The sequence below is a fragment of the Coffea eugenioides genome, chromosome 2 (genome assembly GCF_003713205.1).
Source record: "Coffea eugenioides isolate CCC68of chromosome 2, Ceug_1.0, whole genome shotgun sequence".
NCBI classification, from domain to species: Eukaryota; Viridiplantae; Streptophyta; class Magnoliopsida; order Gentianales; family Rubiaceae; genus Coffea; species Coffea eugenioides.
In genome coordinates, this window is record NC_040036.1 from 6,906,068 (window position 1) to 6,932,419 (window position 26,352).

Here is a 26,352-nt window from a genome sequence, read left to right on the forward strand (position 1 = left end):
TTGATTTTGGAATGGAACACACCAAGATCAGCTCAACTTGCCTTTGCTTGATCTCTATAAAAGAAGAAACACTAAACAAAGCAAGGTAAGTTCGTTAGGAAAATAATAGGCCTTCACCGGGTTGCTCAAGATCAGCCCACTTTCTCTCTTTTCTTTCTTTTTACCACCCATCTCATCAGATTTTTCCATCTCTTTGTCTATTTCAACAGCTGACCCTTTCATCTCATTGCTTTCAACTCCCTCGGTTTTTATCTCTTCAGGCACAATTCCCTCATCTAGCTTTTTCTCCATTCTATAACGCTCAACCTCACTTTTCATGTGTGCTAGATCAATACAAAACTGGTCATAGGTAAGTGATACAAGTGCAAGACGACGACTATTAAATAAGAAGGAATACTTATTAGTATGTCCGTCATATTTAACTTCTCGCCTCGACATCCATGCTTTGCCCAACAACACATGTGTCACTTGAATTGGAACTACATCACACAACACCTCGTCCACATATTTGCCAATTTGAATAGGTACAAGTGTGCGCTTGGTAACCCAACCAACACCATGAGTACTCATCAACTTGTACGGTCGAAGATGATCAATGGTTGGAAGATTTAATTTCTCAACCATGATAGCACTTGCAAGGTTGACTTCACAACTCCCATCAATGGCCAAGCTACAAGTTTTATCTTTGACACCGCAACTGGTATTAAACCAACCAAGCAACTGAGATTTGACGAGGTCCAATTGCTCATCTACACCACGTAATGCCACTTCTTTGACTCCCTTAGGATCCGGAAGACAATGTTGTGGGCTAGCTTTTATGCGTCTTGTATTCGCCATGACGTATGAGGGAACTGACACGGTCCTCGATCAACACGTTTCGAGACACGTAGCACGTTTGCCCAAGGATCTAGCGAGGTTGTCCAACGCTTGGATTGCGGGACCTCGGTAGAACGATGACTCCGAGATGAAGGTTAATACTCCAGGGAATAGGTCGGTAGAACAATCAAGGACAAGACGCAAGATTGCTCAATCACCCTTGCCAGAAGCAAGTAAAGCTCAAAATTCTCACAAGGAAGAAAGTCGAAAAACTAAGTAATTTTAATCATAAAACATCTACCTAAAACCTTACAAAGCAAGCCTTTTTATAGGCTAAGAGTTACTAAAACCCTAAGGAAAACCAGGAAAAGGGGAATTCGACCATCTTGGGATCAAGATGGGCCGGCCCATGCTCTTCTGGAACAACTAATCTAACTCTCAATTAAACACTAAAGCCTAAGGCCCTATTCGGCCAACTAACTCGGAGGCCCACTTGACTCTTCATGGGCTTGGATCGTGGTGTAGATAACTTGATTGTCTCCTTCCAAGCCTTCAATATCTCTATGGACTCCATGTTGGTCTTGGACAATTCGAACAAGGGCTTGGAGGGATTCTTTGAAGAGCTTGGCTTGTGCACGTGTGACTGGGCCCAATGGAACTCGGACTGGGTCATTACTTGGGCTAAGGTCCTTGCACACGTCAGTCCCCTCCACTTGAGAAGGATTCGTCCTCAAATCTGGATGGAAATGGATGATACTACAAGAGTTGGTAGTATGAACCCCAAATCTAATGCCATCACATATTGCAAAGAAAAACTCATGGCTTTACTCCAATGGCTCCTCTTGTTCGTATCATTCCCCTCCTCTTGAAAGCAATTTGCCCACAAATTGAAGCACGAATGGTGACAAGACGAGTTACACGCCTTCGACTCAATCTTGTTAGGATGGCTATAGATGTCATCCAATGCAAAACCTACGTGCTAAGTTGGAAAATAACCCTTGTCGAACCTTGAATCTCACAAACCATCTTCAATGTATGCTCAATTTGATCGTTTGTGGTCATGAGGTAAGGGTCCTCAAAGTGGTGTGAAGTGTATCCCATGAAATCGAACTCCGGCCCGAACACACTTGCAAGGCCCCAAGGCGGATTTGTTGATGTTGGAGATTCATGTGGACTAAGAGCAAGATGAAAATCATAATGGTCATTGAGGTACTTGTTCTTTAAACGAACCCTTGGTACACAACCATCCCCAAAATGTGGAGTGTTCCCTTCAAGACAAGCTCAAAGCAACTCCCCTTTGGTGTGGACTGATTTGAGTTGACATTGTTCCATGAATGGATACAAACGGGGTTTAACTCTTGGAGTACCAAACTCCATGGAGGCTTGCAAAGTCTACAATTGATTTTGGAATGGAACACACCAAGATGAGCTCAACTTGCCTTTGCTTGATCTCTATAAAAGAAGAAACACTAAACAAAGCAAGGTAAGTTCGTTAGGAAAATAATAGGCCTTCACCGGGTTGCTCAAGATCAGCCCACTTTCTCTCTTTTCTTCCTTTTTACCACCCATCTCATCAGATTTTTCCATCTCTTTGTCTATTTCAATAGCTGACCCTTTCATCGCATTGCTTTCAACTCCCTCGGTTTTTATCTCTTCAGGCACAATTCCCTCATCTAGCTTTTTCTCCATTCTATAACGCTCAACCTCACTTTTCATGTGTGCTAGATCAATACAAAACTGGTCATAGGTAAGTGATACAAGTGCAAGACGACGACTATTAAATAAGAAGGAATACTTATTAGTATGTCCGTCATATTTAACTTCTCGCCTCGACATCCATGCTTTGCCCAACAACACATGTGTCACTTGAATTGGAACTACATCACACAACACCTCGTCCACATATTTGCCAATTTGAATAGGTACAAGTGTGCGCTTGGTAACCCAACCAACACCATGAGTACTCATCAACTTGTACGGTCGAAGATGATCAATGGTTGGAAGATTTAATTTCTCAACCATGATAGCACTTGCAAGGTTGACTTCACAACTCCCATCAATGGCCAAGCTACAAGTTTTATCTTTGACACCGCAACTGGTATTAAACCAACCAAGCAACTGAGATTTGACGAGGTCCAATTGCTCATCTACACCACGTAATGCCACTTCTTTGACTCCCTTAGGATCCGGAAGACAATGTTGTGGGCTAGCTTTTATGCGTCTTGTATTCGCCATGACGTATGAGGGAACTGACACGGTCCTCGATCAACACGTTTCGAGACACGTAGCACGTTTGCCCAAGGATCTAGCGAGGTTGTCCAACGCTTGGATTGCGGGACCTCGGTAGAACGATGACTCCGAGATGAAGGTTAATACTCCAGGGAATAGGTCGGTAGAACAATCAAGGACAAGACGCAAGATTGCTCAATCACCCTTGCCAGGAGCAAGTAAAGCTCAAAATTCTCACAAGGAAGAAAGTCGAAAAACTAAGTAATTTTAATCATAAAACGTCTACCTAAAACCTTACAAAGCAAGCCTTTTTATAGGCTAAGAGTTACTAAAACCCTAAGGAAAACCGGGAAAAGGGGAATTCGACCATCTTGGGATCAAGATGGGCCGGCCCATGCTCTTCTAGAACAACTAATCTAACTCTCAATTAAACACTAAAGCCTAAGGCCCTATTCGGCCAACTAACTCGGAGGCCCACTTGACTCTTCATGGGCTTGGATCGTGGTGTAGATAACTTGATTGTCTCCTTCCAAGCCTTCAATATCTGTATGGACTCCATGTTGGTCTTGGACAATTCGAACAAGGGTTTGGAGGGATTCTTTGAAGAGCTTGGCTTGTGCACGCGTGACTGGGCCCAAAGGAACTCGGACTGGGTCATTACTTGGGCTAAGGTCCGTGCGCACGTCAGTCCCCTCCACTTGAGAAGGATTCGTCCTCAAATCTGGATGGAAATGGATGATACTACAAGAGTTGGTCCTTTGAACCCCAAATCTAATGCCACCACATAGTGCCAAGAAAAACTCATGGCTTTACTCCAATGGCTCCTCTTGTTCGTATCATTCCCCTCCTCTTGAAAGCAATTTGCCCACAAATTGAAGCACGAATGGTGACAAGACGAGTCGTACTCCTTCGACTCAATCTTGTTAGGATGGCTATAGATGTCATCCAATGCAAAACCAACGTGCTAAGTTGGAAAATAACCCTTGTCAAACCTCGAATCTCACAAACCATCTTCAATGTATGCTCAACTTGATCGTTTGTGGTCATGAGGTAAGGGTCCTCAAAGTGGTGTGAAGTGTATCCCACGAAATCGAACTCCGGCCCGAACAAACTTGCAAGGCCCCAAGGCGGATTTGGTGATGTTGGAGATTCATGTGGACTAAGGCAAGATGAAAATCATAATGGTCATTGAGGTACTTGTTCTTTAAACGAACCCTTGGTACACAACCATCCCCAAAATGTGGAGTGTTCCCTTCAAGATAAGCTCAAAGCAACTCCCCTTTGGTGTGGACTGATTTGAGTTGACATTGTTCCATGAATGGATACAAACGCGGGTTTAACTCTTGGAGTACCAAACTCCATGGAGGCTTGCAAAGTCTACAATTGATTTTGGAATGGAACACACCAAGATCAGCTCAACTTGCATTTGCTTGATCTCTATAAAAGAAGAAACACTAAACAAAGCAAGGTAAGTTCGTTAGGAAAATAATAGGCCTTCACCGGGTTGCTCAAGATCAGCCCACTTTCTCTCTTTTTCCTTTTTTACCACCCATCTCATCAGATTTTTCCATCTCTTTGTCTATTTCAACAGCTGACCCTTTCATCTCATTGCTTTCAACTCCCTCGGTTTTTATCTCTTCAGGCACAATTCCCTCATCTAGCTTTTTCTCCATTCTATAACGCTCAACCTCACTTTTCATGTGTGCTAGATCAATACAAAACTGGTCATAGGTAAGTGATACAAGTGCAAGACGACGACTATTAAATAAGAAGGAATACTTATTAGTATGTCCGTCATATTTAACTTCTCGCCTCGACATCCATGCTTTGCCCAACAACACATGTGTCACTTGAATTGGAACTACATCACACAACACCTCGTCCACATATTTGCCAATTTGAATAGGTACAAGTGTGCGCTTAGTAACCCAACCAACACCATGAGTACTCATCAACTTGTACGGTCGAAGATGATCAATGGTTGGAAGATTTAATTTCTCAACCATGATAGCACTTGCAAGGTTGACTTCACAACTCCCATCAATGGCCAAGCTACAAGTTTTATCTTTGACACCGCAACTGGTATAAACCAACCAAGCAACTGAGATTTGACGAGGTCCAATTGCTCATCTACACCACGTAATGCCACTTCTTTGACTCCCTTAGGATCCGAAAGACAATGTTGTGGGCTAGCTTTTATGCGTCTTGTATTCGCCATGACGTATGAGGGAACTGACACGGTCCTCGATCAACACGTTTCGAGACACGTAGCACGTTTGCCCAAGGATCTAGCGAGGTTGTCCAACGCTTGGATTGCGGGACCTCGGTAGAACGATGACTCCGAGATGAAGGTTAATACTCCAGGGAATAGGTCGGTAGAACAATCAAGGACAAGACGCAAGATTGCTCAATCACCCTTGCCAGGAGCAAGTAAAGCTCAAAATTCTCACAAGGAAGAAAGTCGAAAAACTAAGTAATTTTAATCATAAAACGTCTACCTAAAACCTTACAAAGCAAGCCTTTTTATAGGCTAAGAGTTACTAAAACCCTAAGGAAAACCGGGAAAAGGGGAATTCGACCATCTTGGGATCAAGATGGGCCGGCCCATGCTCTACTAGAACAACTAATCTAACTCTCAATTAAACACTAAAGCCTAAGGCCCTATTCGGCCAACTAACTCGGAGGCCCACTTGACTCTTCATGGGCTTGGATCGTGGTGTAGATAACTTGATTGTCTCCTTCCAAGCCTTCAATATCTGTATGGACTCCATGTTGGTCTTGGACAATTCGAACAAGGGTTTGGAGGGATTCTTTGAAGAGCTTGGCTTGTGCACGCGTGACTGGGCCCAAAGGAACTCGGACTGGGTCATTACTTGGGCTAAGGTCCGTGCGCACGTCAGTCCCCTCCACTTGAGAAGGATTCGTCCTCAAATCTGGATGGAAATGGATGATACTACAAGAGTTGGTCCTTTGAACCCCAAATCTAATGCCACCACATAGTGCCAAGAAAAACTCATGGCTTTACTCCAATGGCTCCTCTTGTTCGTATCATTCCCCTCCTCTTGAAAGCAATTTGCCCACAAATTGAAGCACGAATGGTGACAAGACGAGTTACACGCCTTCGACTCAATCTTGTTAGGATGGCTATAGATGTCATCCAATGCAAAACCTACGTGCTAAGTTGGAAAATAACCCTTGTCGAACCTTGAATCTCACAAACCATCTTCAATGTATGCTCAATTTGATCGTTTGTGGTCATGAGGTAAGGGTCCTCAAAGTGGTGTGAAGTGTATCCCATGAAATCGAACTCCGGCCCGAACACACTTGCAAGGCCCCAAGGCGGATTTGTTGATGTTGGAGATTCATGTGGACTAAGAGCAAGATGAAAATCATAATGGTCATTGAGGTACTTGTTCTTTAAACGAACCCTTGGTACACAACCATCCCCAAAATGTGGAGTGTTCCCTTCAAGACAAGCTCAAAGCAACTCCCCTTTGGTGTGGACTGATTTGAGTTGACATTGTTCCATGAATGGATACAAACGGGGTTTAACTCTTGGAGTACCAAACTCCATGGAGGCTTGCAAAGTCTACAATTGATTTTGGAATGGAACACACCAAGATGAGCTCAACTTGCCTTTGCTTGATCTCTATAAAAGAAGAAACACTAAACAAAGCAAGGTAAGTTCGTTAGGAAAATAATAGGCCTTCACCGGGTTGCTCAAGATCAGCCCACTTTCTCTCTTTTCTTCCTTTTTACCACCCATCTCATCAGATTTTTCCATCTCTTTGTCTATTTCAATAGCTGACCCTTTCATCGCATTGCTTTCAACTCCCTCGGTTTTTATCTCTTCAGGCACAATTCCCTCATCTAGCTTTTTCTCCATTCTATAACGCTCAACCTCACTTTTCATGTGTGCTAGATCAATACAAAACTGGTCATAGGTAAGTGATACAAGTGCAAGACGACGACTATTAAATAAGAAGGAATACTTATTAGTATGTCCGTCATATTTAACTTCTCGCCTCGACATCCATGCTTTGCCCAACAATACATGTGTCACTTGAATTGGAACTACATCACACAACACCTCGTCCACATATTTGCCAATTTGAATAGGTACAAGTGTGCGCTTAGTAACCCAACCAACACCATGAGTACTCATCAACTTGTACGGTCGAAGATGATCAATGGTTGGAAGATTTAATTTCTCAACCATGATAGCACTTGCAAGGTTGACTTCACAACTCCCATCAATGGCCAAGCTACAAGTTTTATCTTTGACACAGCAACGGGTATAAAACCAACCAAGCAACTGAGATTTGACGAGGTCTAATTGCTCATCTACACCACGTAATGCCACTTCTTTGACTCCCTTAGGATCCGAAAGACAATGTTGTGGGCTAGCTTTTATGCGTCTTGTATTCGCCATGACGTATCAGGGAACTGACATGGTCCTCGATCAACACGTTTTGAGACACGTAGCACGTTTGCCCAAGGATCTAGCGAGGTTGTCCAACGCTTGGATTGCGGGACCTCGGTAGAACGATGACTCCGAGATGAAGGTTAATACTCCAGGGAATAGGTCGGTAGAACAATCAAGGACAAGACGCAAGATTGTTCAATCACCCTTGCCAGGAGCAAGTAAAGCTCAAAATTCTCACAAGGAAGAAAGTCGAAAAACTAAGTAATTTTAATCATAAAACGTCTACCTAAAACCTTACAAAGCAAGCCTTTTTATAGGCTAAGAGTTACTAAAACCCTAAGGAAAACCGGGAAAAGGGGAATTCGACCATCTTGGGATCAAGATGGGCCGGCCCATGCTCTACTAGAACAACTAATCTAACTCTCAATTAAACACTAAAGCCTAAGGCCCTATTCGCCAACTAATCGGAGCCTTGACTTTCATGGTTGGATGTTGTGTTAGATAACTGATTGTCTCTTCAAGCTTCAATATCTTATGGATCCATTGTTGGTCTTGGGACAATTCGAACAAGGGTATTGGAGGGATTCATTTGAAGAGATTGGCTTGTGCAGGGTGACTGGGCCATGGACACGAACTGGGGTACTTAACTTGGGCTAAGGTCGTGCGAGTCAAGTCCCCTCCACTTGAGAGGATTCGTCTCAAATTGGATGGATAATGGGATGATACTAAAGAGTTGGGTCCTTTGAACCCAATCCTAATGCCATACATAGTGCACAGAAAAACTCAATGGTTTACGTCCATGGTCTTTGTTCGTATCATTCCTCTCTTGAATACAATTTGCCACCAAATTGAAGAGAATGGTGAAAGACGCGTTAACGCTTCGCTCGATTTGTTAAGGATGGCTATAGAGTCGATCAATGCAAATACGTGCTAAGTTTGGAAAATTAACCTTGTCGAACCCTTGAATCCAACAAACCATCTTCAATGGTATGCTCAATTTGATGTTGTTGTCCTGAGGTAAGGGTTCAAAGTGGGTGTGGAAGTGTATCATGAAATCGAACTCGGCCGAACGACAACTTGCAGGCCAAGGGGATTTGGTTTGATGTTGGAGATTCATGTGGATAAGAGCAAGATGAAGTAATCATAATGGTCATATGAGGTACGCTTGTTTCTTTAAACGAACCTTGGTACACAACCATCCACAAAATGTGGAGTGTTCCCATCAAGATGAGCTCGAAGCAACTTCCCTTTGGTGTGGACTGATTTGAGTTGACATTGTTCCACGAATGGATACGAACGGGGTTTAACTCTTGGAGTACCAACTACATGGAAGCTTGCAAAGTCTACAATTGATTTTGGAATGGAACACACCAAGATCAGCTCAACTTGCCTTTGCTTGATCTGAATACAAGAAGAAACACTAAACAAAGCAAGGTAAGTTCGTTAGGAAATTAATAGGCCTTCAACCGGGTTGCTAAGATCAGCCCACTTTCTCTCTTTTCTTCCTTTTTACCACCCATCTCATCAGATTTTTCCATCTCTTTGTCTATTTCAATTGCTGATCCTTTCATCTCATTGCTTTCAACTCCCTCGGTTTTTATCTCTTCAGGCACAATTCCCTCATCTAGCTTTTTCTCCATTCTATAACGCTCAACCTCACTTTTCATGTGTGCTAGATCAATACAAAACTGGTCATAGGTAAGTGATACAAGTGCAAGACGACGACTATTAAATAAGAAGGAATACTTATTAGTATGTCCGTCATATTTAACTTCTCGCCTCGACATCCATGCTTTGCCCAACAACACATGTGTCACTTGAATTGGAACTACATCACACAACACCTCGTCCACATATTTGCCAATTTGAATAGGTACAAGTGTGCGCTTGGTAACCCAACCAACACCATGAGTACTCATCAACTTGTACGGTCGAAGATGATCAATGGTTGGAAGATTTAATTTCTCAACCATGATAGCACTTGCAAGGTTGACTTCACAACTCCCATCAATGGCCAAGCTACAAGTTTTATCTTTGACACCGCAACTGGTATTAAACCAACCAAGCAACTGAGATTTGACGAGGTCCAATTGCTCATCTACACCACGTAATGCCACTTCTTTGACTCCCTTAGGATCCGGAAGACAATGTTGTGGGCTAGCTTTTATGCGTCTTGTATTCGCCATGACGTATGAGGGAACTGACACGGTCCTCGATCAACACGTTTCGAGACACGTAGCACGTTTGCCCAAGGATCTAGCGAGGTTGTCCAACGCTTGGATTGCGGGACCTCGGTAGAACGATGACTCCGAGATGAAGGTTAATACTCCAGGGAATAGGTCGGTAGAACAATCAAGGACAAGACGCAAGATTGCTCAATCACCCTTGCCAGAAGCAAGTAAAGCTCAAAATTCTCACAAGGAAGAAAGTCGAAAAACTAAGTAATTTTAATCATAAAACATCTACCTAAAACCTTACAAAGCAAGCCTTTTTATAGGCTAAGAGTTACTAAAACCCTAAGGAAAACCAGGAAAAGGGGAATTCGACCATCTTGGGATCAAGATGGGCCGGCCCATGCTCTTCTGGAACAACTAATCTAACTCTCAATTAAACACTAAAGCCTAAGGCCCTATTCGGCCAACTAACTCGGAGGCCCACTTGACTCTTCATGGGCTTGGATCGTGGTGTAGATAACTTGATTGTCTCCTTCCAAGCCTTCAATATCTCTATGGACTCCATGTTGGTCTTGGACAATTCGAACAAGGGCTTGGAGGGATTCTTTGAAGAGCTTGGCTTGTGCACGTGTGACTGGGCCCAATGGAACTCGGACTGGGTCATTACTTGGGCTAAGGTCCGTGCACACGTCAGTCCCCTCCACTTGAGAAGGATTCGTCCTCAAATCTGGATGGAAATGGATGATACTACAAGAGTTGGTAGTATGAACCCCAAATCTAATGCCATCACATATTGCAAAGAAAAACTCATGGCTTTACTCCAATGGCTCCTCTTGTTCGTATCATTCCCCTCCTCTTGAAAGCAATTTGCCCACAAATTGAAGCACGAATGGTGACAAGACGAGTTACACGCCTTCGACTCAATCTTGTTAGGATGGCTATAGATGTCATCCAATGCAAAACCTACGTGCTAAGTTGGAAAATAACCCTTGTCGAACCTTGAATCTCACAAACCATCTTCAATGTATGCTCAATTTGATCGTTTGTGGTCATGAGGTAAGGGTCCTCAAAGTGGTGTGAAGTGTATCCCATGAAATCGAACTCCGGCCCGAACACACTTGCAAGGCCCCAAGGCGGATTTGTTGATGTTGGAGATTCATGTGGACTAAGAGCAAGATGAAAATCATAATGGTCATTGAGGTACTTGTTCTTTAAACGAACCCTTGGTACACAACCATCCCCAAAATGTGGAGTGTTCCCTTCAAGACAAGCTCAAAGCAACTCCCCTTTGGTGTGGACTGATTTGAGTTGACATTGTTCCATGAATGGATACAAACGGGGTTTAACTCTTGGAGTACCAAACTCCATGGAGGCTTGCAAAGTCTACAATTGATTTTGGAATGGAACACACCAAGATGAGCTCAACTTGCCTTTGCTTGATCTCTATAAAAGAAGAAACACTAAACAAAGCAAGGTAAGTTCGTTAGGAAAATAATAGGCCTTCACCGGGTTGCTCAAGATCAGCCCACTTTCTCTCTTTTCTTCCTTTTTACCACCCATCTCATCAGATTTTTCCATCTCTTTGTCTATTTCAATAGCTGATCCTTTCATCTCATTGCTTTCAACTCCCTCGGTTTTTATCTCTTCAGGCACAATTCCCTCATCTAGCTTTTTCTCCATTCTATAACGCTCAACCTCACTTTTCATGTGTGCTAGATCAATACAAAACTGGTCATAGGTAAGTGATACAAGTGCAAGACGACGACTATTAAATAAGAAGGAATACTTATTAGTATGTCCGTCATATTTAACTTCTCGCCTCGACATCCATGCTTTGCCCAACAACACATGTGTCACTTGAATTGGAACTACATCACACAACACCTCGTCCACATATTTGCCAATTTGAATAGGTACAAGTGTGCGCTTGGTAACCCAACCAACACCATGAGTACTCATCAACTTGTACGGTCGAAGATGATCAATGGTTGGAAGATTTAATTTCTCAACCATGATAGCACTTGCAAGGTTGACTTCACAACTCCCATCAATGGCCAAGCTACAAGTTTTATCTTTGACACCGCAACTGGTATTAAACCAACCAAGCAACTGAGATTTGACGAGGTCCAATTGCTCATCTACACCACGTAATGCCACTTCTTTGACTCCCTTAGGATCCGGAAGACAATGTTGTGGGCTAGCTTTTATGCGTCTTGTATTCGCCATGACGTATGAGGGAACTGACACGGTCCTCGATCAACACGTTTCGAGACACGTAGCACGTTTGCCCAAGGATCTAGCGAGGTTGTCCAACGCTTGGATTGCGGGACCTCGGTAGAACGATGACTCCGAGATGAAGGTTAATACTCCAGGGAATAGGTCGGTAGAACAATCAAGGACAAGACGCAAGATTGCTCAATCACCCTTGCCAGGAGCAAGTAAAGCTCAAAATTCTCACAAGGAAGAAAGTCGAAAAACTAAGTAATTTTAATCATAAAACGTCTACCTAAAACCTTACAAAGCAAGCCTTTTTATAGGCTAAGAGTTACTAAAACCCTAAGGAAAACCGGGAAAAGGGGAATTCGACCATCTTGGGATCAAGATGGGCCGGCCCATGCTCTTCTAGAACAACTAATCTAACTCTCAATTAAACACTAAAGCCTAAGGCCCTATTCGGCCAACTAACTCGGAGGCCCACTTGACTCTTCATGGGCTTGGATCGTGGTGTAGATAACTTGATTGTCTCCTTCCAAGCCTTCAATATCTGTATGGACTCCATGTTGGTCTTGGACAATTCGAACAAGGGTTTGGAGGGATTCTTTGAAGAGCTTGGCTTGTGCACGCGTGACTGGGCCCAATGGAACTCGGACTGGGTCATTACTTGGGCTAAGGTCCGTGCGCACGTCAGTCCCCTCCACTTGAGAAGGATTCGTCCTCAAATCTGGATGGAAATGGATGATACTACAAGAGTTGGTCCTTTGAACCCCAAATCTAATGCCACCACATAGTGCCAAGAAAAACTCATGGCTTTACTCCAATGGCTCCTCTTGTTCGTATCATTCCCCTCCTCTTGAAAGCAATTTGCCCACAAATTGAAGCACGAATGGTGACAAGACGAGTCGTACTCCTTCGACTCAATCTTGTTAGGATGGCTATAGATGTCATCCAATGCAAAACCAACGTGCTAAGTTGGAAAATAACCCTTGTCAAACCTCGAATCTCACAAACCATCTTCAATGTATGCTCAACTTGATCGTTTGTGGTCATGAGGTAAGGGTCCTCAAAGTGGTGTGAAGTGTATCCCACGAAATCGAACTCCGGCCCGAACACCCTTGCAAGGCCCCAAGGCGGATTTGGTGATGTTGGAGATTCATGTGGACTAAGTGCAAGATGAAAATCATAATGGTCATTGGGTACTTGTTCTTGAAACGAACCCTTGGTACACAACCATCCCCAAAATGTGGAGTGTTCCCTTCAAGATAAGCTCAAAGCAACTCCCCTTTGGTGTGGACTGATTTGAGTTGACATTGTTCCATGAATGGATACAAACGCGGTTTAACTCTTGGAGTACCAAACTCCATGGAGGCTTGCAAAGTCTAGAATTGATTTTGGAATGGAACACACCAAGATCAGCTCAACTTGCCTTTGCTTGATCTCTATAAAAGAAGAAACACTAAACAAAGCAAGGTAAGTTTCGTTAGGAAAATAATAAGGGCCTTCACCGGGTTGCTCAAAGATCAGCCCACTTTCTCTCTTTCCTTCCTTTTTACCACGCCATCTCATCAGATTTTTCCATCTCTTTGTCTTATTTCAACAGGCTGACCGCTTTATCTCATTGCTTCAAACTCCCTCGTTTTTATGCTCTTCAGGCACAATTCCTCAAATCTAGCTTTTTCCATTCTATAACGCTCAAACGCTCACTTTTCAATGTGTGCTAAGATCAAATACAAACTGGTCATAGGTAAGTGATACAAGTGCAAGACGACGACTATTAAATAAGAAGGAATACTTATTAGTATGTCCGTCATATTTAACTTCTCGCCTCGACATCCATGCTTTGCCCAACAACACATGTGTCACTTGAATTGGGACTACATCACACAACACCTCGTCCACATATTTGCCAATTTGAATAGGTACAAGTGTGCGCTTAGTAACCCAACCAACACCATGAGTACTCATCAACTTGTACGGTCGAAGATGATCAATGGTTGGAAGATTTAATTTCTCAACCATGATAGCACTTGCAAGGTTGACTTCACAACCCCCATCAATGGCCAAGCTACAAGTTTTATCTTTGACACCGCAACGGGTATAAAACCAACCAAGCAACTGAGATTTGACGAGGTCCAATTGCTCATCTACACCACGTAATGCCACTTCTTTGACTCCCTTAGGATCCGGAAGACAATGTTGTGGGCTAGCTTTTATGCGTCTTGTATTCGCCATGACGTATGAGGGAACTGACACGGTCCTCGATCAACACGTTTCGAGACACGTAGCACGTTTGCCCAAGGATCTAGCGAAGGTTGTCCACGCTTGGCTTGCGGGACCTCGGTGAACGATGACGTCCGAGAATGAAGGTTAATACTCCAGGGAATAGGTTCGGTAGAAACAATCAAGGAAAGACGCAAGATTGCTCAATCACCCTTGCCAGACAGCAAGTAAGCTCAAAATTCTGCACAAGGAAAGAAAGTCGAAAAAAAACTAAGTAATTTTAAATCATAAAACGTCTACCTAAAACCTTTACAGAAGCAAGCCTTTTTAATAGGCTAAGAGTTACTAAAACCGCTAAGGAAAACCGGGAAAAGGGGAATTCGACCATTCTTGGGATCAAGATGAGGACCGGCCCATGCTCTTCTTAGAACATACTAATCTAAACTCTCAAATTTAAACCACTAAAGCTAGAGGCCCTATTCGGACCAAACTAAACTCGGAGGCCCACTTGACTCTTCATGGGCTTGGGATGCGTGGTGTAGATAACTTGCATTGTCTCCTTCCAAGCCTTAAAATATCTGTATGGACTCCATGTTGGTCTTGGACTAAATTCGAACAAAGGGATTGGAGGGATTCCTTTGAAAGAAAGCTTGGCTTGGTGCTACGCGTGAGCTGGGCCCAAATGGAACTCGACTGGGTCATTACTTGGGCTAAGGTCCGTGCGCAACGTCAAGTCCCCTCCACTTGAAGAAGGAATTCGTCCTCTCAATCGGGATGGATAATGGATGATAGCTACAAGAGTTGGTCTTTTGAACCCCAAAATCTAAATGGCCACCACATAGTGCCAAGAAAAAACTCAATGGCTTTACCTCCAATGGCTGCCTCCTTGTTCGTAATCATTCCCCTCCTCTTTGAAAAGCAATTTGCCCAACAAATTGAAGCACGTAAATGGTGACAAGAACGAGTCGTAAACTCCTTCGAGCTCAAATCTTGTTAGGATGGCTATAGATGTTCATCCCAATTGCAAAACCAACGTGCCTTAAGTTGGAAAAATAACCGCTTGTCAAACCTCGATCTCACAAACCATCTTAATGTTGCTCAACTTGATCGTTTGTGGTCATGAGGTATAGGGTCCTCAAAGTGGTGTGAAGTGTATCACGAAATCGAACTCCGGCCCGAACACCCCTTGCAAGGCCCCAAGGCGGATTTGGTGATGTTGGAGATTCATGTGGACTAAGGGCAAGATGAAAATCATAATGGTCATTGAGGTACTTGTTCTTTAAACGAACCCTTGGTACACAACCATCCCCAAAATGTGGAGTGTTCCCTTCAAGATAAGCTCAAAGCAACTCCCCTTTGGTGTGGACTGATTTGAGTTGACATTGTTCCATGAATGGATACAAACGCGGTTTAACTCTTGGAGTACCAAACTCCATGGAGGCTTGCAAAGTCTACAATTGATTTTGGAATGGAACACACCAAGATCAGCTCAACTTGCATTTGCTTGATCTCTATAAAAGAAGAAACACTAAACAAAGCAAGGTAAGTTCGTTAGGAAAATAATAGGCCTTCACCGGGTTGCTCAAGATCAGCCCGCTTTCTCTCTTTTCTCCCTTTTTACCACCTATCTCATCAGATTTTTCCATCTCTTTGTCTATTTCAACAGCTGACCCTTTCATCTCATTGCTTTCAACTCCCTCGGTTTTTATCTCTTCAGGCACAATTCCCTCATCTAGCTTTTTCTCCATTCTATAACGCTCAACCTCACTTTTCATGTGTGCTAGATCAATACAAAACTGGTCATAGGTAAGTGATACAAGTGCAAGACGACGACTATTAAATAAGAAGGAATACTTATTAGTATGTCCGTCATATTTAACTTCTCGCCTCGACATCCATGCTTTGCCCAACAATACATGTGTCACTTGAATTGGAACTACATCACACAACACCTCGTCCACATATTTGCCAATTTGAATAGGTACAAGTGTGCGCTTAGTAACCCAACCAACACCATGAGTACTCATCAACTTGTACGGTCGAAGATGATCAATGGTTGGAAGATTTAATTTCTCAACCATGATAGCACTTGCAAGGTTGACTTCACAACTCCCATCAATGGCCAAGCTACAAGTTTTATCTTTGACACCGCAACGGGTATAAAACCAACCAAGCAACTGAGATTTGACGAGGTCCAATTGCTCATCTACACCACGTAATGCCACTTCTTTGACTCCCTTAGGATCCGGAAGACAATGTTGTGGGCTAGCTTTTATGCGTCTTGTATTCGCCATGACGTATGAGGGAACTGACACGGTCCTCGATCAACACGTTTCGAGACACGTAGCACGTTTGCCCAAGGATCTAGCGAGGTTGTCCAACGCTTGGATTGCGGGACCTCGGTAGAACGATGACTCCGAGATGAAGGTTAATACTCCAGGGAATAGGTCGGTAGAACAATCAAGGACAAGACGCAAGATTGCTCAATCACCCTTGCCAGAAGCAAGTAAAGCTCGAAATTCTCACAAGGAAGAAAGTCGAAAAACTAAGTAATTTTAATCATAAAACGTCTACCTAAAACCTTACAAAGCAAGCCTTTTTATAGGCTAAGAGTTACTAAAACCCTAAGGAAAACCGGGAAAAGGGGAATTCGACCATCTTGGGATCAAGATGGGCCGGCCCATGCTCTACTAGAACAACTAATCTAACTCTCAATTAAACACTAAAGCCTAAGGCCCTAGTCGGCCAACTAACTCGGAGGCCCACTTGACTCTTCATAGGCTTGGATCGTGGTGTAGATAACTTGATTGTCTCCTTCCAAGCCTTCAATATCTCTATGGACTCCAAGTTGGTCTTGGACAATTCGAACAAGGGCTTGGAGGGATTCTTTGAAGAGCTTGGCTTGTGCACGCGTGACTGGGCCCAATGGAACTCGGACTGGGTCATTACTTGGGCTAAGGTCCGTGCGCACATCAGTCCCCTCCACTTGAGAAGGATTCGTCCTCAAATCTGGATGGAAATGGATGATAACTACAAGAGTTGGTAGTATGAACCCCAAATCTAATGCCACCACATATTACCAAGAAAAACTCATGGCTTTACTCCAATGGTTCCTCTTGTTCGTATCATTCCCCTCCTCTTGAAAGCAATTTGCCCACAAATTGAAGCACGAATGGTGACAAGACGAGTCGCACGCCTTCGACTCAATCTTGTTAGGATGGCTATAGATGTCATCCAATGCAAAACCCACGTGCTAAGTTGGAAAATACCCTTGTCGAACCTCGAATCTCACAAACCATCTTCAATGTATGCTCAACTTGATCGTTTGTGGTCATGAGGTAAGGGTCCTCAAAGTGGTGTGAAGTGTATCCCACGAAATCGAACTCCGGCCCGAACACACTTGCAAGGCCCCAAGGCGGATTTGGTGATGTTGGAGATTCATGTGGACTAAGAGCAAGATGAAAATCATAATGGTCATTGAGGTACTTGTTCTTGAAACGAACCCTTGGTACACAACCATCCCCAAAATGTGGAGTGTTCCCTTCAAGATAAGCTCAAAGCAACTCCCCTTTGGTGTGGACTGATTTGAGTTGACATTGTTCCATGAATGGATACAAACGGGGTTTAACTCTTGGAGTACCAAACTCCATGGAGGCTTGCAAAGTCTACAATTGATTTTGGAATGGAACACACCAAGATCAGCTCAACTTGCCTTTGCTTGATCTCTATAAAAGAAGAAACACTAAACAAAGCAAGGTAAGTTCGTTAGGAAAATAATAGGCCTTCACCGGGTTGCTCAAGATCAGCCCACTTTCTCTCTTTTCTTCCTTTTTACCACCCATCTCATCAGATTTTTCCATCTCTTTGTCTATTTCAATAGCTGACCCTTTCATCTCATTGCTTTCAACTCCCTCGGTTTTTATCTCTTCAGGCACAATTCCCTCATCTAGCTTTTTCTCCATTCTATAACGCTCAACCTCACTTTTCATGTGTGCTAGATCAATACAAAACTGGTCATAGGTAAGTGATACAAGTGCAAGACGACGACTATTAAATAAGAAGGAATACTTATTAGTATGTCCGTCATATTTAACTTCTCGCCTCGACATCCATGCTTTGCCCAACAACACATGTGTCACTTGAATTGGAACTACATCACACAACACCTCGTCCACATATTTGCCAATTTGAATAGGTACAAGTGTGCGCTTGGTAACCCAACCAACACCATGAGTACTCATCAACTTGTACGGTCGAAGATGATCAATGGTTGGAAGATTTAATTTCTCAACCATGATAGCACTTGCAAGGTTGACTTCACAACTCCCATCAATGGCCAAGCTACAAGTTTTATCTTTGACACCGCAACTGGTATTAAACCAACCAAGCAACTGAGATTTGACGAGGTCCAATTGCTCATCTACACCACGTAATGCCACTTCTTTGACTCCCTTAGGATCCGGAAGACAATGTTGTGGGCTAGCTTTTATGCGTCTTGTATTCGCCATGACGTATGAGGGAACTGACACGGTCCTCGATCAACACGTTTCGAGACACGTAGCACGTTTGCCCAAGGATCTAGCGAGGTTGTCCAACGCTTGGATTGCGGGACCTCGGTAGAACGATGACTCCGAGATGAAGGTTAATACTCCAGGGAATAGGTCGGTAGAACAATCAAGGACAAGACGCAAGATTGCTCAATCACCCTTGCCAGAAGCAAGTAAAGCTCAAAATTCTCACAAGGAAGAAAGTCGAAAAACTAAGTAATTTTAATCATAAAACGTCTACCTAAAACCTTACAAAGCAAGCCTTTTTATAGGCTAAGAGTTACTAAAACCCTAAGGAAAACCAGGAAAAGGGGAATTCGACCATCTTGGGATCAAGATGGGCCGGCCCATGCTCTACTAGAACAACTAATCTAACTCTCAATTAAACACTAAAGCCTAAGGCCCTATTCGGCCAACTAACTCGGAGGCCCACTTGACTCTTCATGGGCTTGGATCGTGGTGTAGATAACTTGATTGTCTCCTTCCAAGCCTTCAATATCTGTATGGACTCCATGTTGGTCTTGGACAATTCGAACAAGGGTTTGGAGGGATTCTTTGAAGAGCTTGGCTTGTGCACGCGTGACTGGGCCCAATGGAACTCGGACTGGGTCATTACTTGGGCTAAGGTCCGTGCGCACGTCAGTCCCCTCCACTTGAGAAGGATTCGTCCTCAAATCTGGATGGAAATGGATGATACTACAAGAGTTGGTCCTTTGAACCCCAAATCTAATGCCACCACATAGTGCCAAGAAAAACTCATGGCTTTACTCCAATGGCTCCTCTTGTTCGTATCATTCCCCTCCTCTTGAAAGCAATTTGCCCACAAATTGAAGCACGAATGGTGACAAGACGAGTCGCACGCCTTCGACTCAATCTTGTTAGGATGGCTATAGATGTCATCCAATGCAAAACCCACGTGCTAAGTTGGAAAATAACCCTTGTCAAACCTCGAATCTCACAAACCATCTTCAATGTATGCTCAACTTGATCGTTTGTGGTCATGAGGTAAGGGTCCTCAAAGTGGTGTGAAGTGTATCCCACGAAATCGAACTCCGGCCCGAACAAACTTGCAAGGCCCCAAGGCGGATTTGGTGATGTTGGAGATTCATGTGGACTAAGGGCAAGATGAAAATCATAATGGTCATTGAGGTACTTGTTCTTGAAACGAACCCTTGATACACAACCATCCCCAAAATGTGGAGTGTTCCCTTCAAGATAAGCTCAAAGCAACTCCCCTTTGGTGTGGACTGATTTGAGTTGACATTGTTCCATGAATGGATACAAACGGGGTTTAACTCTTGGAGTACCAAACTCCATGGAGGCTTGCAAAGTCTACAATTGATTTTGGAATGGAACACACCAAGATCAGCTCAACTTGCCTTTGCTTGATCTCTATAAAAGAAGAAACACTAAACAAAGCAAGGTAAGTTCGTTAGGAAAATAATAGGCCTTCACCGGGTTGCTCAAGATCAGCCCACTTTCTCTCTTTTCTTCCTTTTTACCACCCATCTCATCAGATTTTTCCATCTCTTTGTCTATTTCAACAGCTGACCCTTTCATCTCATTGCTTTCAACTCCCTCGGTTTTTATCTCTTCAGGCACAATTCCCTCATCTAGCTTTTTCTCCATTCTATAACGCTCAACCTCACTTTTCATGTGTGCTAGATCAATACAAAACTGGTCATAGGTAAGTGATACAAGTGCAAGACGACGACTATTAAATAAGAAGGAATACTTATTAGTATGTCCGTCATATTTAACTTCTCGCCTCGACATCCATGCTTTGCCCAACAACACATGTGTCACTTGAATTGGAACTACATCACACAACACCTCGTCCACATATTTGCCAATTTGAATAGGTACAAGTGTGCGCTTGGTAACCCAACCAACACCATGAGTACTCATCAACTTGTACGGTCGAAGATGATCAATGGTTGGAAGATTTAATTTCTCAACCATGATAGCACTTGCAAGGTTGACTTCACAACTCCCATCAATGGCCAAGCTACAAGTTTTATCTTTGACACCGCAACTGGTATTAAACCAACCAAGCAACTGAGATTTGACGAGGTCCAATTGCTCATCTACACCACGTAATGCCACTTCTTTGACTCCCTTAGGATCCGGAAGACAATGTTGTGGGCTAGCTTTTATGCGTCTTGTATTCGCCATGACGTATGAGGGAACTGACACGGTCCTCGATCAACACGTTTCGAGACACGTAGCACGTTTGCCCAAGGATCTAGCGAGGTTGTCCAACGCTTGGATTGCGGGACCTCGGTAGAACGATGACTCCGAGATGAAGGTTAATACTCCAGGGAATAGGTCGGTAGAACAATCAAGGACAAGACGCAAGATTGCTCAATCACCCTTGCCAGAAGCAAGTAAAGCTCGAAATTCTCACAAGGAAGAAAGTCGAAAAACTAAGTAATTTTAATCATAAAACGTCTACCTAAAACCTTACAAAGCAAGCCTTTTTATAGGCTAAGAGTTACTAAAACCCTAAGGAAAACAAGGAAAAGGGGAATTCGACCATCTTGGGATCAAGATGGGCCGGCCCATGCTCTACTAGAACAACTAATCTAACTCTCAATTAAACACTAAAGCCTAAGGCCCTAGTCGGCCAACTAACTCGGAGGCCCACTTGACTCTTCATAGGCTTGGATCGTGGTGTAGATAACTTGATTGTCTCCTTCCAAGCCTTCAATATCTCTATGGACTCCAAGTTGGTCTTGGACAATTCGAACAAGGGCTTGGAGGGATTCTTTGAAGAGCTTGGCTTGTGCACGCGTGACTGGGCCCAATGGAACTCGGACTGGGTCATTACTTGGGCTAAGGTCCGTGCGCACATCAGTCCCCTCCACTTGAGAAGGATTCGTCCTCAAATCTGGATGGAAATGGATGATAACTACAAGAGTTGGTAGTATGAACCCCAAATCTAATGCCACCACATATTACCAAGAAAAACTCATGGCTTTACTCCAATGGTTCCTCTTGTTCGTATCATTCCCCTCCTCTTGAAAGCAATTTGCCCACAAATTGAATCACGAATGGTGACAAGACGAGTCGCACGCCTTCGACTCAATCTTGTTAGGATGGCTATAGATGTCATCCAATGCAAAACCCACGTGCTAAGTTGGAAAATTACCCTTGTCGAACCTCGAATCTCATAAACCATCTTCAATGTATGCTCAACTTGATCGTTTGTGGTCATGAGGTAAGGGTCCTCAAAGTGGTGTGAAGTGTATCCCACAAAATCGAACTCCGGCCCGAACACACTTGCAAGGCCCCAAGGCGGATTTGGTGATGTTGGAGATTCATGTGGACTAAGAGCAAGATGAAAATCATAATGGTCATTGAGGTACTTGTTCTTGAAACGAACCCTTGGTACACAACCATCCCCAAAATGTGGAGTGTTCCCTTCAAGATAAGGTCAAAGCAACTCCCCTTTGGTGTGGACTGATTTGAGTTGACATTGTTCCATGAATGGATACAAACGGGGTTTAACTCTTGGAGTACCAAACTCCATGGAGGCTTGCAAAGTCTACAATTGATTTTGGAATGGAACACACCAAGATCAGCTCAACTTGCCTTTGCTTGATCTCTATAAAAGAAGAAACACTAAACAAAGCAAGGTAAGTTCGTTAGGAAATTAATAGGCCTTCACCGGGTTGCTCAAGATCAGCCCGCTTTCTCTCTTTTCTCCCTTTTTACCACCCATCTCATCAGATTTTTCCATCTCTTTGTCTATTTCAACAGCTGACCCTTTCATCTCATTGCTTTCAACTCCCTCGGTTTTTATCTCTTCAGGCACAATTCCCTCATCTAACTTTTTCTCCATTCTATTACGCTCAACCTCACTTTTCATGTGTGCTAGATCAATACAAAACTGGTCATAGGTAAGTGATACAAGTGCAAGACGACGACTATTAAATAAGAAGGAATACTTATTAGTATGTCCGTCATATTTAACTTCTCGCCTCGACATCCATGCTTTGCCCAACAATACATGTGTCACTTGAATTGGAACTACATCACACAACACCTCGTCCACATATTTGCCAATTTGAATAGGTACAAGTGTGCGCTTAGTAACCCAACCAACACCATGAGTACTCATCAACTTGTATGGTCGAAGATGATCAATGGTTGGAAGATTTAATTTCTCAACCATGATAGCACTTGCAAGGTTGACTTCACAACTCCCATCAATGGCCAAGCTACAAGTTTTATCTTTGACACCGCAACGGGTATAAAACCAACCAAGCAACTGAGATTTGACGAGGTCCAATTGCTCATCTACACCACGTAATGCCACTTCTTTGACTCCCTTAGGATCCGGAAGACAATGTTGTGGGCTAGCTTTTATGCGTCTTGTATTCGCCATGACGTATGAGGGGACCTCCACCTAAGCTCTGAGGCCAACTGATACGGTCCTCAATCAACACGTTTCGAGACACGTAGCACGTTTGCCCAAGGATCTAGCGAGGTTGTCCAACGCTTGGATTGCGGGACCTCGGTAGAACGATGACTCCGATGAAGGTGAATACTCCAGGGAATAGGTCGGTAGAACAATCAAGGACAAGACGCAAGATTGCTCAATCACCCTTGCCAGAAGCAAGTAAAGCTCGAAATTCTCACAAGGAAGAAAGTCGAAAAACTAAGTAATTTTAATCATAAAACGTCTACCTAAAACCTTACAAAGCAAGCCTTTTTATAGGCTAAGAGTTACTAAAACCCTAAGGAAAACAAGGAAAAGGGGAATTCTGTAACAGCCTCACCTTCCCCTAAGGCGAACCAAAGGGGTTAGCGGACTGCCTGCCCAGCTCTCGCCAGGACTAACGAGCAGTAACACGCGATCTAAGACGTTTCCGGAAAATAAAAGCGCGCTCGAACAAGCCACAAATACCAAAATAACAAAAGAAAAAAAAATGAAAACGATGAATAGTGCCTGGAACAGGGGAATCCAGCCGGAATCTGGCCGGATTAGCTGCCGGATTCTTGGCCGGATACTGTCCAGTGGCTAACTTCCGGAATCAACATTTTCCCCCAGCAATCCGGCCGACAATCCGGCCAGTTTCTGGCCGGATTCCTGGCCGGATTCAGTCCAGTGCTCTTCGGTCAAAAATTTTTCTTTTTGCCGTTTGAAAGCCGAATCGTTCCGAAGTCCAACCAAACATCAACCAAACATGAATACATTGAAATTCAACATTTACAATCACATTGGCATGTCAAAAGCTATTCATCATGGATACACATGTTCGGTTTGCCAATCAAAAGGTGAACCCAATACACATTAGGGTTTCATGCAAAGAGCTATTCAAAATAAACATATAAATGGCTCAATTTGGCAACCAACAAGTATGATCCTTTCTCAAAATAGTCATTTTCCCTGTAAGGAAAACAAATGGAACGGAGTGAGCTAAAGCTCAGTGAGCAACTATCACATAATCAACAAAGATCACTTAACCTTATACTTTCATCTCAAGTACGCAATTAAGAAATAAGACAAGTCGGTAAAAGGATACGGACGGCTCTCAAGAGCCCATTTCCACACTTATATTCTTGATCCAATCTCATTGACTCTCCGTCAACGTTTATGAGTACCAACCGTAGAACCCACTTCACTCCCATCCCTTCCACCAAACATACCCCAACCGGGCCCGCACTCCAATCAGTAGCTTTTGGTAATACTCGAGTATACCGGAATCAAGAGTCTCATTACTACAAGATTCCCCAGTACAGTCCCCGTGGCATGTCAATTTTCACGACCAAGCCCTCGCCGGCTCGATTCAATTGACTACCTACGGGGTTGAGCTCAGTAATACAGTAAGGCCGTTGGATATTCGTCCAAACGACACCAAATCAGTTTTCCATGAATGGAATTCAATATCTCATATAGCAAGTGCAGTATTTCAGTGAAACGGTAAACAGTCATTCACAGGAATAAAAGGAATGAGGGCGGTCAAGTACACCCTCACCCTAATCATTTCCAATAGCCAAACAAGCCTTCAAGGCATCACAATCACATATAGCAAAGCCACATTATAAACATCCAAGTGAGTAGTATACTCACTTATCAATTAAGTGTTGTTTCAAGCACTTCCGTCAAGAGAATGTCGTGAACCACCGTCACGCCCTAGAACACGTAAACAAGTACAATGAGACTCGATAACGAGTCATAAAGCCAAGCCAATTATAACCCAATAGGGTTTCATATGCATAAACAAGCATAATAGCAAACCAGAAATTTCAGCAAAGGGAACTCATTTGATCCAACAACAAAAACAGTTTTCGCCTCCTAATGCGGTAATGGCACAAAATATGCTACACTTATCGGATGAGGGCGTAAGACCCACCATCTCGAAGCTAAAAGACAGGGCTACAACAATGTAGAAGGCCACTCAGTCCAAATCCTAGCACAACTAGGTCAAAAATGCAGAAAACCAAGCCAGAACCGTAATTGCAGGTTCCCAAATCACACAAAACTGTAATCAGTCCAAGTCAGTCTATACAGGTCCAAATGCATTGATTCCAAAGGAGTATGATAGATAAGACATCAAGCTACATTTCATAAGAAGACACCAACATCAAAATCCAAACCAATTCCAGTCAAAACAGACGATTACAATCGCAGATCGCACATTCTGATCACCCAGAACAGTAACAGTAAAATCGACATATCTCACTCTACACAACTCCAAATGACCTGAAATTTTACAGGAACCTCAACCACATCAATACCTACAACTTTCATGTTTTGAGAAAAAGCCAATTCGGCCTCTAAGCCTGAGATACAAAACCGGACAGAAAAGGGGGTTGAAGAACCCTAACTTTTCTCATTTCCCTCCAAACCCAAAATTGGTTGCCTTTATCACTAATTCACACCTACTAGAGTCTTTATAAGCCATTGCCAATCATCAAAAATAGCCACAACATCCCATTCATATTAAACCAGAAAATTCCTCAAAAATATAAAAACTTCACCAAATCACTTCAAATCAAGAAATAAATCACACATTCCATCACTCAAGCCACCATTAGGCACAAAATAAGCATCATTAGATATAAGAGGATGTTCAATCATCACTTACCTAGTAAACAAGAGAAGAGGAGTTGTAGACCACCTTAGCTCTTCCAAAAACTTCACCAAACTCACCACTAACACTAAATGGAAAGATTGTATGGAGTGGAAACTAGTTGGTGTGATTGATTTGGATGATTTGAGCTAGTGGAAAGCTTGAAGATTGAAGAAGTTTTCTTCCTTCTTGGCAAGAGAGAGGGCCGGCCACAAGGTGAAAGAAAATGGTGATTTTTTTGTGAAATTTTTAGATATTTAACCAATTTTGGTCAAAAGTCAAAAAAGGTGAATAGTGTTCTTAAGTCAAAACCAATCACCAAGTGACACGTGGCACTTCATTAATGCATTCCTATCCTTTCTTTTCTCTCTCACATCAATCATTTCACACACTCTACTTATCTCTTAACACCCGATAAATTTTACACAGTATCCGAAACTTCACCTTATTGGCCGAACTTATCTCTATGGACTCCAATGATCTTGATCGTTTGTGGTCATGAGGTAAGGGTCCTCAAAGTGGTGTGAAGTTTATCCCACGAAATCGAACTCCGGCCCGAACACCCTTGCAAGGCCCCAAGGCGGATTTGGTGATGTTGGAGATTCATGTGGACTAAGTGCAAGATGAAAATCATAATGGTC